This window comes from Sardina pilchardus, chromosome 3 (genome assembly GCF_963854185.1).
Source record: "Sardina pilchardus chromosome 3, fSarPil1.1, whole genome shotgun sequence".
Classification (NCBI taxonomy): Eukaryota; Metazoa; Chordata; class Actinopteri; order Clupeiformes; family Clupeidae; genus Sardina; species Sardina pilchardus.
The window spans coordinates 37177750-37192556 of record NC_084996.1 but is presented as its reverse complement, the minus strand read 5'-3'; positions in this window follow the sequence as shown (position 1 = coordinate 37192556).

The following is a 14807-nucleotide window of genomic DNA, read 5'->3' as shown; positions in this document are numbered from 1 at the left end:
CCTTCTGTCTGACTTTATATTACTGCACAATGTCCTCTTTGTAGTCTATTCCTCTGCAGATTCTTCTACTAACCATTTTACCAGATTTTCAATCAACATACAGTATCCTTTGGTCAACACTGACCACCCACATCATTGTTAATCAGGACTGCTCCATTCTTTCCTATAAACAAAGAGTGACTGTGTTTTTTGCAGCTATACTGAGGCCAATACTGAGACGGAGAAGTCAGGAGAAATTGTGACTCTAACTCACTTGCTCTTTGCACTTGCTTTTGGATGCTCTGAAAGGAAAATGCTTTTTCATTTGGGCATAAATGCACGCCATCACTTTGGCATCATTCACAAATGGTAAAATGACCCCACCTATCACCAACCGCCCCTGACTGTCGGTAATAACCCCACATTTTCAAACACACAGACAGGTCCAACATTATCTAACAAAAACACATACAGCAAACATGTCGCTTCAATTCCCCAACAACACAGACTCCTTCCGCTGCACTCAGAAAGCACGCCGTTAAGTGACTGAATCCACTCTGGCAACGACAAACCGAACAAATTTAATGCAGATTGCTTCATTGTCGGAGCGCGCCTGTTTCCCCCCCTGCCGACAATTTCACTAAAAGGGAAAAGGAACGCCAATCTTGAAGGAAGCCAGCGGGGAAGGGGAACAAGCCAAACAAGCCCAATAAATGTGAGCAGGGAGGCAATCTGGGCCGCTTTGATGGTGCCACTCTTCCCTCTCTCGCATCGGGCCGAGGGAGAGAGCTTCCCAGCCTCAGGACCAGTCACATGCTAGCGCTCCCCCCACAGTCTTTATGGAGGCCGACAAGCCTAGCGTACGTGGCAGCAGCATTAAGCCTTGCGTCCCGCCTCCACTCAAACTCCGGCTCATTCCGTCCGCTGACGTTCCTAAGAAACAATGCTCGTGGAATGACACGGAGAGGCGAGGTTCGTTTTCTCCGTTAAGTGGGTCCCTCGGTCAGGCTCATCGTCAGCAGATGGGAGAGGGGACGGGGGGGAAGGGGGCCTTGCAGGAGAACTGGAGCGGGAGCAGGTCAGGTGTAATGTGGGGGACAAGCTCGCGGATGGCCAGGTAAATTAAGATGCATTTACCAGCTGATGCAGGGTGAGGGGAGCCAGATAGCCTCCATGCTGCCCGGCCTACCACCAGCAGCTGCATTAGAGAGCCACAGAGGTGATGGAGATATACTAGTGAACACACACATTCTCTCTCTCTCTCTCTCACACACACACACACACACACACACACACACACACACACGATCAGACCCCCAGCACACACACCTCACCATTGCAGACACAAAGGGGCCCCATCTTGGCGATTCGAAATGAAAACGAGGTGCCAAATGAAAATGAAGGCATTTAAGACGTGTCCACATACACTAATTGAATAGTGTGATTTTGTGATTAAAAGCTAGACGCAAACAGATTGTATATGTTTCTTAATCAATTGTCTTAATCATTGTCTTAAGCATACAGTACTAGCAGTGACTAGCAGAGTATAGCCTACATGCATTCTGCACTGGCCCATTATTTTAACTCATAGGCAGTGAGGCTAACTTCACTGTGGTCTCTTAGTCATTGGCAAAACAGTTCTACACAGTTATTGACGTTCATTATTTCCCTATTGACTGATTAGGGGTAGCCTGAGAAAAGCAACACTTGCCCCAATAATGTTCAAATGACTGAATCAAAATCCTAAGGACATTTATCCTGCTGAGGAGTTGTATGGGACTGGTTGCTAAGGGCTGCTTACATCTTCAAGACAGTGCGTCTTCAGCTGTGGTTTATATTCACCTTTCACTATAGAGCAGGTTTCTCTTGGTCTGGCATAATCATGTTTAGAGGGTGTAAGATAGCGATTTTGGGATCATGTGTCAGACACCAGCGTATGTGGTTCATTTGGCCACACCCCAGGCGCAGGGCTTAATAAAAGCGCATGGCGCAACATTCATCACTGACCAAGTGACTCGTTTTGCAGCATGTGCGCTGGGTGCACGATAGGGCCTATACACACACCGCCTAGAGCATGCACACACTGCTCAGTCTTCTCAAACACACACACACCCCTCACACAACTAACCCATGAACTCACACCAAATTAAGACCTCCCCAAAACACGTAAGTATATCCAGCACACAAGCATGGTACCACACTACACACTCCAATGTGACTGTCTACTACTGGCCACATAGACACTTGTGTGAGTAACGCACACTGACAATGCACATTTCACTGACATTGTAAAGCCACATATATATCCACAAAATTAACATAGCCCACTGCAAATTCAAACAATGAAATCTTTCTTCCAAATTCACCTTAATCTAGGGTTAAGTGGGATCATATCAATGTCAGAATGGTACATATACACACAAATACACTCACTAACACACACACACACACACACGGACACACAGACACACGGACACACACACACACACACACACACACACACACACACACACACACACACACACACACACATACAACCACACACACACACACGCACGCACACACACACACACACACACACACACACACACCAGATTAATCCTAAACCTAAAGTGATTGCTGTGAGGGTAATGAGTAAGATGGATAGCTGGAGCTCACCAGGCAATCATGCATAAATTACAGTGGCGGACTTAAGAGTAATAATAAAGAGCCTTGTTTAATCATTCTCCCGCTCGCACCCAGAGACCTGTCCTCCACCGGGGTGACACAGGACACACCACTGTCATCTCCGTCCTATCACTGCCAAGGACACGGCCGCAATCCCAACACACACACACACACACACACACACACACACACACACACACACACACACACACACACACACACACACACACACACACCACACACACACACACACACACACTCTTACCACTGCTGGCCTAAGAGTACTTATTTAGATGCACACATGCTTGCACTCACTTGCACTCTTTCTCACACACGCATGCACACACACACACACACTCACTCACACACACGCACCAGTCCCTGCCAAACACACCACATCCGGCCAAACTGCAACCCTCCCCACTCATAAGCGCTATATAAAATGTATTATTATCATTATCATTATCAGCGCACAAGGCAGCTGCTGATGGTGGAGAAGCTCCTGCGTGCATTAGCTGGATGGGGCTGGGTGGTGGGCATGCACAGGTAGACACTCACACGAGAGCGAAGGAGGCAGCATCCATAGAGATGGATCACAAGCACCCTGTCTGTCAAGGGCCCCTGTAAATAACGACACAGCTGTCAAGTGATCCAGGCGGGAGAGGAGCGAGACGGAGAGGAGATGAGAGGAGGAGAGGAGAGGAGAGCAAAGGAAAAAAGAAGAAGAGAGAAGAGAGGGGAGCGATGGCTGAGGGACAGAGGAAAGGAGGAGAGAGAGAGAAGATGAAAGGAGTGGAAGCTTTGGAAGATGAAAGAGGGAGAGAGGAGGGAAAGACAGGAGAGGAAAGATGAGTGGAGCTCAGATGAGAGGAGGACAGAGGTTGAGAAGAGAGGGCAGAAGGGAACAGGGAGAGAGGAGAAGAGAAGACAGAGGAGAGGAGACCAACATGGAGGCCAAGAGTAGACCAGTGAACTTCCCTACAAACCCCCCCACACTAGCCAAGTTATGGGATGTAGGAAAACACATCTGTACATGTAGTTTACAAAATACGCGGTGTTGTTCAGGTCAGCCTTTAGCAGACACAAGGAACATCTTAATCCCATCTGAGAAAGAATAATGATGAAAAATGAATAAAGGATATTAATATGAATTAAATCTCCAGTGAATCACAAATGTCATCGCTTGAGCACAATCCAGCTCTGACCAAACCACACCAAAGGAAGACCCAAAACGACCTAAGAATGAGCTCATGGTGAGGACAGGATAACATTTGACAGACTTCCTCCCTAATTACACAGCTCTGTTAAAGGAATGGTTACAGTATCTCTTACACACACGCAACCATTTTGAGTGACTGAACAGAGAGGGGCGTGAGGGAGGATGAGAGAGGAGACAAGAAAATGTCCGTTATTACGCCAGAACACAACACATTATTACAGAAACTAACAACCCAGTAATGACAAGCAAAGAGATTGGCTCATAAATCAGCACCACCCCCTGGTTTGAGCCCCACTATCTCACAAGTGACAAAATACTATACTTTTACCTCCTCCCAAATATACATCTGACTAAAAAAAACCTTTTTAAACACAATTCCAATTTAAATTTCAAATCAATTGTATTATTACTTTTTTTTAATCAACATGAAGCAGAGCGTCTGTTCAGCCTAATTGGCTCTAAAAATCAAATGCAACCCTGTGGCTTGTCATAATCAGTTGCATGACACTCACAGCTTGATGCACAGAGTTATAATCAGCCATCATGTTTTTCATATATCCTTCCCTGCTTCTTCTCTTCCTTTTTTCATCCTCTTATGCCCTTCTTACCTATTCATTAATAATAGAAAGTTTTACCAACTCATTATTACCCAGAAGAGTTTGCTGCAGTGTTTAGGGCAAGGGCTGACCTTCTGCCCCAGGTTTAGATATGGGTGGATATATTCTGTATTCCTTATGGTTCTACCAGCAGAGCTATGCCTGTAGTTTATATAACAATTCTACTGTGAAACACACTCTATTTATGACTCCCGGTCTGCTTAGCGGGGTGCGATATAGATGTGGTCGCCTCTGATCGATGCATGGATAGAGAGCTCATTGTTTTCTCAGAATCAACCATTTGTGACCAAAATATGTTCCCCTCTGTCTGCCCCTCCGCAACACAACACAACACAACACAATGTCCCTGGCTGCCTGCTTCACAGATGAACGCAAGAAGAAAAACTTTGGCCCCCAAAAAAATCAACGTTGAGGCTCCTAGCTCAACAACATGTAATACATCACCAATGACTTTTCAATGTGTGAAAGCGGCCATGTTAGTTCGTGCCCTCCGGCCATCCTCCTCGTGGGCGACGGGCTTCATTCCGGCGCGGCAGCGGCGTCTCCCGAGACCCATTAACAAAAGCGAGCATCAGCAGGAAAAATATTGGCGAATGAGCAGAAAGGAGGAGTGCGACAGTGGGGTAATATTTGCATGGCATCTGGAGTCATTCTGCAGCCCTGCCGATAAAACCATAGAAAGGAGGGAAGACAGGAGAGGGAGGGATGGAGGGGGGGAGGGAGGGAGGAAGGGAAGGATCAGTCAGTGCTAAATACATTGTGTCTTCCTTGTATTAACAGTTCTCTCAGTTTAGGGTGATTAGTTTGCGCTCGGGTTGTCTCTTTTATTAGTCTGCCTGTTTTAGTCGGCTTTCTGCGTTTGGCTTTCCTGAGCCTTCTTTCACATTTTTTTTTTCAATTCTTTATCTCCCCTAAACTTGTTCTTCTTTTATTCGAATTCTCACCATTTTTGACTCGTGCCATTTTTCCAACTGTCTCAGCGTTTCTGTCACCTACTCTTATTTTCCCATAATCCCTTTCAGTCAGTCTCTCTTCCTCTCTCTCTGCTCTCTTTTCTCATGTATGTCATGTCCCTCTCTATCCCTCTCTTAAGGCTCTCTGACTCTCATGCTCTCTCTCTCTCATACTCTCTCTCCCTCTCTCTCTCCTGTTCCCTGTCTCTCTCTCCCTCTCTCTCTCTATCTCTCTCTCTCTCCTGCTCCCTGTCTCTCGGTCTCCTCTGGAGGTTTGATCAGGACAGCGCAGCTTAGATCCAAAGCCTGCGGGGAGGAGAGCAGGTGGCACAGAAGAGAGGCACTCCTAAGGACATACACACACACACACACACACACACACACACACACACACACACAACACGCACACACACAGGCCCATGAAACTTCTGTCAGCACCCAGGTCTGCCTGTAGCTTCAGGGGGACCCGGAGCAAGCGCGAGTCAGCTTCAGTGAGTGTCCGCCGGGCCTACAATGGCATGACTAATGCAGCAGAGTGGAGGCTCCCGTTAACCATAAAGAGATGTAATTAGAAACACACACCTAGCATAAGCGCCTTTGCAGCATGACTGATCATAAAAGGCTCCCGCGCGGCCCACATGGCGAATCCACACGGCATTGCGCTGACATGATAGCGTGGCTGGATCAGAATCTGTGGCAGAACTAATACACAAAGCCAAGCATGGCACGGCACGATGCCTGTGTCACCCTCTGGCCTACCTGTCTGAGAGAGAGAGTGTGTGTGTGTTTGTGTGTGTTTGTGTGTGAGAGCCAAAGTTCTATGCCAGTTGCATCAGACCCAGTTCAGCACAAGTCCTGAGGGTGAGAGAGGTTGGTGGAAGATATGGGGAACACATCGCCACGTTGGGTCGGCTTTGTTCTGAGGAATGCCTTTGTTTGCTGGTGTGTTTGCATCCTTATGAAGTTATTGGTTTAGCCCTGGGGTGACCATGAACACACCGAAATAGCTGCTTATCCTCAGACTCACAGGCCCAGATGCCACTTCAGTAGTCGGAGCATACACATATTTGGGTGGATTGCACTGAAAGTTATCACAACAATTATGCCGCTCTTTTCCAAGCCTGCAACTTTAAAAAAAGACCATTCATCTTTTCACCCAAAAGCACCGAAGGCACCAAAAGCACCATTCATCAAGCACCATTTGAGTTCATTTGTTTTAGAGATTTTTAAACTTATTGTGCAAGTTATACATGCTATTTGTTCCTTCCATGTTCTATCCAATCCCCATCCACAGAGGTGTGCTGTAACATAACATAATTATCTAAAAGTTAGAATTGAGAATTATATTTTCCATGACCACCAACAAATTCATGCATTGCACGTTTCACTTAGTGGTGTGTGTGTGTGTGTGTGTGTGTGTGTGTGTGTGTGTGTGTGTGTGTGTGTGTGTGTGTGTGTGTGTGTCTGTGTGTGTGTGTCTGTGTGTGTGTGTCTGTGTGTGTGTGTGTCTGTCTGTCTGTCTGTCTGTCTGTCTGTCTGTCTATCTGTATGTGTGTGTGTGTGTGTGTGTGTGTGTGCGTGTGTGTGCATGCGTGTGCGTTTCTGTATGTATGTGTGTGTACACAGAGGACAGCAGCAAGGATGCTGGAAGGACCAATAAATCAGGCCACGTAGTTCTGGAGACAAACATCGAGGGACAACAGCGCGGCTCTGCGCGGCGCGGCGCGGCGGCCGCCCCACAGCCCTGGGCAGGAGGTCCCACGCAGGGAGCTGAATATGCAGCACGGCCGCTCAGTGGCCAGGCCACAGGTCACAGGCCAGGGATCAGGCTGTTATGTGTGTTGCTGAATGTTAACATGGGCAGCCCTGGGCACCGAGACGGCCCTCTGGCTCCCCGAGTGACCCACATCCAGGGGCCAGCTGAGGATGGTGGAGGGACAGCAGGAGTGAGAGAGAGGAGAGGAGAGGAGAGAGGGAGTGTGGGGAGCACAGAGGAGAGGAGAGGAGCGAGGGAGTGCGGGGAGTGGAGAGAGGAGGAGAGGACTGAGGGAGTGTGGGGAGCGGAGAGGAGAGAGGAGCGAGGGAGTGCGGGGAGCAGAGAGGAGAGGAGAGGAGGAGGAGAGGAGCGAGGGAGTGCGGGGAGCAGAGAGGAGAGAGGAGCGAGGGAGTGCGGGGAGCAGAGAGGAGAGGAGGAGGAGAGGAGCGAGGGAGTGTGGGGAGCAGAGAGGAGAGGAGGAGAGGAGCGAGGGAGTGTGGGGAGCACAGAGGAGAGGAGAGGAGCGAGGGAGTGCGGAGAGCACAGAGGAGAGAGGAGTAGAGGAGCGAGGGAGTGTGGGGAGCAGAGAGGAGGAGGAGAGGAGCGAGGGAGTGCGGGGAGCAGAGAGGAGAGGAGAGGAGCGAGGGAGTGCGGGGAGCACAGAGGAGAGGAGGAGAGGAGAGGAGTGAGGGAGTGCGGGGAGCACAGAGGAGAGGAGGAGAGGAGCGAGGGAGTGTGGGGAGCAGAGAGGAGAGGAGGAGAGGAGCGAGGGAGTGTGGGGAGCAGAGAGGAGAGGAGAGTAGCGAGGGAGTGCGGGGAGCACAGAGGAGGAGGAGAGGAGCGAGGGAGTGCGGGGAGCAGAGAGGAGAGGAGCGAGGGAGTGCGGGGAGCACAGAGGAGAGGAGAGGAGCGAGGGAGTGTGGGGAGCACAGAGGAGAGGAGGAGAGGAGCGAGGGAGTGCGGGGAGCACAGAGGAGAGGAGGAGAGGAGCGAGGGAGTGTGGGGAGCACAGAGGAGAGGAGGAGAGGAGCGAGGGAGTGTGGGGAGCACAGAGGAGAGGAGGAGAGGAGCGAGGGAGTGTGGGGAGCACAGAGGAGAGGAGGAGAGGAGCGAGGGAGTGTGGGGAGCACAGAGGAGATTGATATAAATGATGCGCTGCTGCAGGGGGCCTCGTGGGCTGGTGAGAGATGGGCCGGGGACTTGGCACTCAGCTCGATAACAATCGATCGTGGGAGGGCCAAACATTCGTCTTAATTCTAGCTAATTAGGGCTTGGCTGAGCAGGCGAATGGGACGAGGGGAATGGGCAGTGCGCGTGTATGTGTGTGTGTGTGTGTGTGTGTGTGTGTGTGTGTGTGTGTGTAGTTTGTGTCTGTGTGTGTGTGTGTGTGTGTGTGTGTGTGTGTGTAGAGTTTTTTTGTGTTCGTGTGTGTGTGTGTGTGTGTGTGTGTGTATGGAGGGCGTACATCTGTTGTGTGTGCGTGGGTGGGTGTGGAGAGTGTAATAGGTGAGATGTCAAACACTGGCGCAGCCTAGCGGGGCGACAAAACAACCTCCTGTGCACAACGAGCGGAACAAGCTCCAGGATTACGGAAAATCAGTGTGCAGGAAAAAAACCAAACAAAACTGCTAGCGTGAAGCACATTTCAGCGTCCACACACGCAGCTCCACACACAGACAAACACACACACACACACACACACACACACACACACACACACACACACACACACACACATACACGCACACACACATATACACACACACACAATGCACAAACAAGCACTTCACTGGCCTCATTTGGTGGTGCTGGGCCAAATGAAAATGACCACAACCCCAAACCACAAAGCCAGACTTGCTTCGATTGTGACAAGTGAGCATGTGCACTGCCACATCCCTCTGGGGGTTAGTCCACCACCAACAATCCAAATAAGGACGGGAGGAAGTTTCGATGGGGCGGAGGGGGAGGGAGAAATGGGGAGAGGTGCGGAGAGGAAAGAGGGAAAGGAAGTTAGAGAAGAGGAAAAGATAGGAGAGAAAAGAAGAGAAGGAAGGAGATGAAAACAAGAGTTGAGGACAAAAGAGGAGAGGAGAGACGAGGAGAGGCTATAGAGCCTTCATTAACTGGAATGAGATTAAGGGGAAGTTTAAAGATTGCGGGAGATCTGATTAAGCACAGATACGTCATGCTATTGATCTGCATGTGTGTTTGTGCAGGTGAGGAGGGGTTAGGGCTCACGTGTGAAGTGAAGATGCCTCCATTAGGCTACTCAGGAATAAAGCACACACACGCTCACTCACTCCCTTTGAAACACACACACAAGTCTGACAGAAGCCCATTGTTGAGAAGAACAAAACGTCACACAGTTCGTGAGCACTCTCTCTCTCTCTCTTCCTCTCTCTGTCTCCCTCACAGACCTACTCTGTTGTACACGCAGCATGAGGACCTGTGGGTCTCCGTCTAATGCGCTCCTGACTCAGAGGGGTAATAAAGTAAACGCAGGCCTGCCTGTGACCTTTCTGCCTCTCTGCCTACTCTCTTGCCTCCATCACTCCCTTAGGCTGCACTCCACTCCACCGCTCTCCTCTCCTCTCCCCCTCTCTAGCTCCACATGCTCTCTGCTCATCCCTCACCTCTATTCTACCCTTTTGCCTTGCACTCCTCTCTTTCTCTCCATCACTCTCCTCTCTCATCTTGTATCATTCTTTCTGCAAATCGGCCCTCTCTCTTCCTCATCCTCTCCCCCTCCTCCTCCTCCTCCTCACTCCCCACACCGTCCCTTTCTCTTCCCTTCTTCACCCTCACCTGCTCTCCTCTCCTCCCCTCCCCTCCTCTGCTCTCCCTTGTCAGCCCCTCTGGTTCTGCTGCTTACACGCATGGCTGGTGTGTCACAGATGTTATAAATACATTGTTGACTCGGCATGACAGGTCGCGCATCTCAGCTCTGATTAACCAATCAGAGCGGACATGCTCCCCAAGCGTGATGGGCCGCTGTCGGGGTGTGAGGGCCTAATGACTGCTGGTATATCAATACCCTCCCCTCCCTACAGACATACACACACACACACACACACACACACGAACACACACACATCTCCCTGCCACACACAAACCACCAACAGCTTGGCAGGGCCCCCCCTTGAGACATTCAATTAAGATACCTGAGGTGAGGCTGAAGCGACCGCTGTTTTGCTATTGTTAGTTTCCATTGTTAGCGCAGTCCCTGTTAGCATTGGTGCTAAGCGGCTGCAATTTAGTCGTCTCTGTCAGCCCTCCTGCCTGTCTGGGCCCCACCTCTGGGCTGTCCACCTCTCCTACTTAGGATAGCGTGTCTGAGGTCTGGGGTGTCACAGGAGGGACAAACAACGCTATAGTTATTGGGGCCAGCCAGAGTTTTAAGTGGTGTGAGGTTTCTTGGGTAAAGTTTGCTTGTAGCCATAGAGATCTGGGCAGCAGATAATGACATTCTGCTTTCTGTGTACTCTCCCTCCGCATCAGCTCTGATGTGACTGTTAAGACAAACAATGTGGCGTTATTGAGAAAGTTTGAATATTGGAAAAGTAGGTATTGACTCATTGACTCATCGCCTCAAACAGATATGGCCATTGTACTGACAACACAAACACTGTATCAATAATACTAAAATAAAACCACCTCAGTATTAATCAATGACGGTAAATGTAAATATCAAATGTAATTCAGGGCCCCAAAAAGCTTCTCAATGAACAATACAGGCAGAATAACATCATTGTCAATATTCACCTTTAACTCACTATCTGCATGAAGCTCTTTGCATTTGGCAGAGGACTGGTCAGGATATGAGTGATGCCATTTAGGAGAGCTGGGGTCCAGATGATGCCCGATCCCGCTGCTGACACAGCTGTCCTGGAGCCTCTGCAGTCTGTAAATATTTGGGCAGCGCACAGCAAACAGCCAGCCAGAGACATGCGATCGCTGGCATTTTCATCTACCCTCCCAAATCAAATCAATTCATGCATGATGCTGTTATTCCTGGCTTACAGTAAGACTTCATTTTGATTTTAATGATACTTTGCCATAATATATTAATATAACGATGAGATGTTTTTCAATGTGATATGAAATCTGATACCATATACAGGTAATATCCATAAATGTCACGTGAAAAAAGTGAATGGGTCCAAATTAATAATAGAAAATACAACATGAATGTTAATTCTTGTTAAAATCACTTTAATTACTCAGGGAAACTATTTTCCTTTGTTGCAAAGCAATTACTTTTATATAGGGCACTCATCGCACCATTGTGGTGCGGTCTTTGATGATCAAACTGCTGCTAATTAAAGACAGACACATCTCCCCTCACAGGCATATGCCATTCCCAGAACAAATGAAAGAGTATATAAACAGGAGTGCAGATGAAAGATACAAATGGAAAACTGTCCCTTTAAATGAATTAAGTTGGCATGACGTGCCCATATCACACAAATGGTTTGTTTTGATGGTGTGTTCCATGCGCTCTGGTTTGTGCTGTCAATTCAGCGAGTTTTCAGTGCACTGTCTGGCAGAGTCTGTAATTCACATGGGCAGCATATAATCACACAGATCACACAACGTGACAATCTCTGTCTCCCCCTTTTTTTTTGGTTCCATAACCACTATTCTTATTCTCCCAGTCTGCTTTTCCTTTTCTCTGTGTTTTGTTATTTTTTTCCAGTGGTTGGACCAACAAAGTCCACTCGCAGAAACTAGTCACTATACACGGTATTTTATGTAAGGGATAATGGGTGACATGGCGTTCGGTTCATGGATTCAATAAATGCACATTTGAGGTAAAAACCGGCCCTGACGCACAGCAGATGTTTACACCTCGCAAATGCATTTTGTTCTGTGATTTCTACAGGATAATATTCCATTATTCCGCTTATTCCACTGTTGCCACTTGGATTGTGGTAATTTCTTGTTACAATTTAAACGTAGAATTTAGCTACTTCAGCTACAAAAGGAGCTACTTCAGGTGTGCAAATAACATATGGTTAGCCTAATATACATTCTGAAGAATGCAGGGCAATGGGAAATTCTACCAAGCAGTGGAACAATAAAGGTTAAATATCACTGTTATTAAGTGCTATTCAGTGTTATTAAATTGTCACTATTAAATCACTCATCAATTCCAATTGACAAGAACCTTAGAATGAGCTTTGTGGCATTCACTGTTGTACTGGTGAGAGCTCTAGTTGGATTCATTGTTGTATCCATAATGGAATAGGGGAGCACTTTTTCTCTTGCGAGTCCTGTCATTCTCTTTCTCTAGGAAGATGGAGGCCTCCATGTATTTCAGAGAGGTGGCATCCAGATCACGCTGCTGACACAGCTATCCTGGAGCTTCTCTGCAGTCTGTAAATATTTGGGCAGCGCACAGCAAACAGCCAGCCAGAGACATGCGATCCCCGGCATTTTCATCCGCCACGCCATGCCACCGCAACAACAACACAACACAAACAACACAAACAACGACACGCCGTAACACAAAACCTCTGAAGGCGCCCACTGCGTGGCTGCACAGGCGGACACGCGTCCTTTAAAGGCACTTGCTGTGGCGTTAGTGCAGCCTGTGGCTGAGCCCAAGAGGTGGCCGTTATCTAGCCCCACTCTGGCGCACAGCAGTCTGTTCCTCTCGTTGATCCTGCTAATACTGCACACAGTTCTGGTGGTCCGGGGAGGGAGGGAGCTCTGCTGTTGCAAGGTTCAGAGGAACTAATGCAGAGGCAATCAAAAAGACAGGGCGTGTAACACATGGCTTGCCATGGAAAAGGTCAAGCGGACGGTAGAGACAGTGCTTTAAAATCATGGCGGTAATGGGAAAGGAAAACAAACACACCCTCTCTCTCTCCCCGCTGAAATTCCATCTCGGACAGAGTTCTCTCATGCCGTGCATTTCCCATTCTCAACGTTTCACCTGCCTTCCTCCCCCTCCCCTTCCATCTCCTCCCCCTCCTCCTCCTCCTCCTCCTCCTCTTTCACCCTTCACTCCGTCTGCAACCCCAGAACTATCCATCAATGGCCTGATATCAAACCAGGTCTCCAATTTGATTCACCATCTGTGGCACGCTTGAGATATTAGCCCTGAGATGAGATCCGTGACACTGAATACCAAAGGGAGAGATCCAGGGAGGGGAGGCTGTGAGGGCCGGGCCGTTCATCCCAGGCCAAAGTCACGTCCCTGGGCTTGACTGGCCGGCCTCGTTTGGCTCCTTTCCTGAAGTGGCTGGACTAAATATTTGCCCTCTGCTCTTGGCTGTCAGGAGATGTCCGTTCCCTCTCCGTCACACCCCCGTCTCCTCCCCGTCCCCTCCCCCACCAGTGCCTTCCATCAATGCCAAAATCCCACTCTCCATGGCAACCGCGGGAGTTGGCACGGTGACCAGGGCGGCCAGCCAAAAGGATGCTGGGGAAAGTTTTTTTTCCCGTCGCACTGTGGCAGGTTGGCAAAGGTCACGACCTGGAGAGGGATGGGTCTCCCGCAGGAGCCCCTGCAGCAATGATCACGACACACATGCAAAGTGCGGGAAATGCCCCGAAGAGCCTTCAGGACAAAAAAAACCTAAAAAATAAATCTCTGGGAAATTGTGGTATATATTAATAATACACACTTATTCACACAATTGCTATCACAAAGTTGACCATTAGCCTACTTTATATACATGTATACTATATTCATATGCTCCCCCCCTCCACACACACACACACACACACACACACACACACACACACCTATCAACGCACAAAAACGTAGAGTCACAAACTTTCTTGATGACAAGCATTGAGAGTTAAAGGCTATCTGAGAACACTGCTCCTGCCTCCTCATCCACCACCCTCCACCTCCCCCCTATAGCCCTTGTTGCCAGCTGAGACCTGGCTGTCATTCTCTCTTCCTGTTTCTTTCTCCCTCTTTCTTTGTCTTTCCCACATCCAGTGTCTCACATAACCACAGAGTTGCACACTGACTCAACTGCGGTGCCTTTGGCCCCTGTGCGTGTGTGTGTATGTGTGTGTGTGTGTGTGTGTGTGTGTGTGTGTGTGTGTGTGTGTGTGTGTGTGTGTGTGTGTGTGTGTGTGTGTGTGTGTGTGTGTGTGTTTGAATGCCCTGGCTCACCTTAGACTCATCTGTCATCCCCACTCGCTCATCTAATTAGTCTCTCTCCATCCCTCTCTCCATCCCTCCCTCCATCTCTCTCTCCATCCCTCTCTCTCTCTCCCTCTCTCTCTCTCTCTCTCTCTCTCTCTCTATCTCACTGGCCACTCTAACAGCCCATTTCTCTTTAAAGGTTTTACTTGTAAGAAGTTGGAGTTCTATACTGCTGGTCAATAGTAGCTAACAAGCACAACCTCAAATTCATAAGGGAAACAACAACAGCAGCAAACTCAGCTGTAGCAATCAGACAACAAACGGGTCCAAGCCCTCTGCAAGTGACATTCCATGCACTCTCTGGTTCATATGCCAACGCTCTTAAAACTCATATCAATTTATCCATATCAAATATGTAATACTCATATGTCTAAAGCTGATTTGATTCAACTATATGGATGTGAGCACACGTATGCTTTGAGATTCAGGTGGTAAGCCTATCTTTTAT